Here is a 2,017-nt window from a genome sequence, read left to right as displayed (position 1 = left end):
GGCCCCGCGGGGGGATGGATGCTCGCTGGGGGCTGGGAGGAGGAGGAGGCTGACGAGGGGGAGCCCAGACCTGCTGCAGCTCTGCGTGAACGTGCTCTGGGTTTTGCAATGTCCCCGTGCCGAGGAGCCGCTGCCGCCGGGCCCTGGCAGCCGTAAATATTTACCCTGGTGACGGCTGGGGGGAGCCAGGATGGGATGGGGGGTGCCCGGTGTGTCTCTGCAGGCAGCGCCCTCCACCGCCCCCCAACTCGTGCAGAGCCGCTTCCCCCAGCCCACTGTGGCCTGGGGACACCCCGCAATATCTGGGGTGATGCTCTTGGACCCCGCCAAGCCAGCCCTGCCCTTGCACCACCGCCAAACGAGCCGCCAGCTGCCCGTCCCTCTGCCCGTCCGTCTGTCCGTCTGACCCGCTTTGCCTCTGCCGCGTGTGGCCAGGGCCAGGCGGTTGGCTGGAGAGTGACAGCCCGAGTGTCATTATCGAGGCGAGGCAAACACTCCAGCCCCTGAGCAAACATCCCCCCTGCCGCGATCCGCTCGCCTCGCCGCTGCTAACGGATGAGCTCGGGAAGCCCTCGGGCCACCCCCACCCATGCTGGCACCCCTTCACGGGACCCCCGTGCTCCGTCCATCTCCAATCGCACCCCCTTCATCCTTTCTTCTGCCTCTAGGAGACCTTTTGCGGCGCTGGACCTCAGCACCCCCCGGTCCCTTAGCAGGGCAGAGCCGTGCGGGCAGATGAATTGTCGGTGTAGGCTGGGGTGGGCGGTGGGAAGGTGGGGTGAGGCCCCCAGCTCTTGGGAGGAGGCACAGAGTTGTGGGGTCATGCGTGTGGGGGTCACACAGGGTCCTGTGTCAAACGTGTGTGGCAAAGGGACATCAGTCCTCTCTCCAGCGTGGGCATCGCCCTGCAGTGGAAGAAGGCACTGAGATCCTGCCAAAAAGGCAGCAGGGTGCTAACCCCTCCCCAGGGGTTGATATCATCATCTCATGAGGTCCAGGCTCTGCTTCCTCCCAGCCTGCTCTCCTGTGTAAAGCCCTGAGGGTGCTAATTGCCTTAATTGCTCTAAGCAGCCTTACCTGAGACCTCCACCCCACACCCATGGGCCCAGGAGCCCATTTAAGCTCAGCCTGGTGCCTCCAGCTCCTCCCTGAGCTGTGTTGTAGCTGTCTCAGCACCAGCACAGCCATGGACACGGCTGGTTCCCCAGCTTGACCTTGGCCCTGTCTCATCCCTGTGAACCTGGGCCTGCCGGCTGGGTTGTCACTCCCATGGGAGCTGCTGGCCGTCACTGTGCCCCACGCATGGGGCTGTGCATCTCGTGACCTCCACGGTGAGGCTGCAGGCAGCAGTTGGCAAAGCTTCTTGACCCTGAAGCCATCCAGGACCTGTTTTGGAGGCAGCAGGGCTGAAGGTTGGTGCTGTGATGCCCCCAGGTGACTTTGCCACGTGTCTGAGAGCCTCCAATACCTTCTTGATGTCCAACCAACACCATCCAGAAGTTCCCTTCAGCCTCTGCTTGTGCCCAGGCCAAGAGCAAGGTGAACCCCAGGAAAGTCTGTGCCACCCTTTCTTGGGGCGAGTGGTGCCTGAGCTTCAGCAAAGGGCCTCAGTGGCCCCAGGGCCGCAAGACCCCGTGGCATGAGGGGGGCGTCCAGCACCGTGTCCCCTGGGTGGATTCTCCGGTGTCTGGGTGGGGTTGTGCTCATCGCCTGGCTTTTCCCTCGGTGGGTGTTGGAGGGGTTTCCCTGTGCTGTTGGGGCAGGCAGTGTTCCCGGCACAGCCTGACTGGGCGCAGGCAGCGACAGCTCAGACAGGGTTCGACTGGGGGGCACTGGGGTCCATGGTCCAGGTAACGGTGGGGATGTGCCTGGGGGGACCTTTCTGCATGGTTGAAGTGCTGAGCTGGGGGAAGGCTGCACCGGGAAGTTCGCCCGCTCCGACGAGCTGACCCGGCACTTCCGCAAGCACACGGGCATCAAGCCCTTCCGCTGCTCGGACTGTGACCGCACCTTCTCC

Source organism: Pygoscelis adeliae, unplaced genomic scaffold (assembly GCF_000699105.1).
Source record: "Pygoscelis adeliae isolate BGI_AS28 unplaced genomic scaffold, ASM69910v1 Scaffold465, whole genome shotgun sequence".
Classification (NCBI taxonomy): domain Eukaryota; kingdom Metazoa; phylum Chordata; class Aves; order Sphenisciformes; family Spheniscidae; genus Pygoscelis; species Pygoscelis adeliae.
This window is presented reverse-complemented; position numbering follows the sequence as displayed.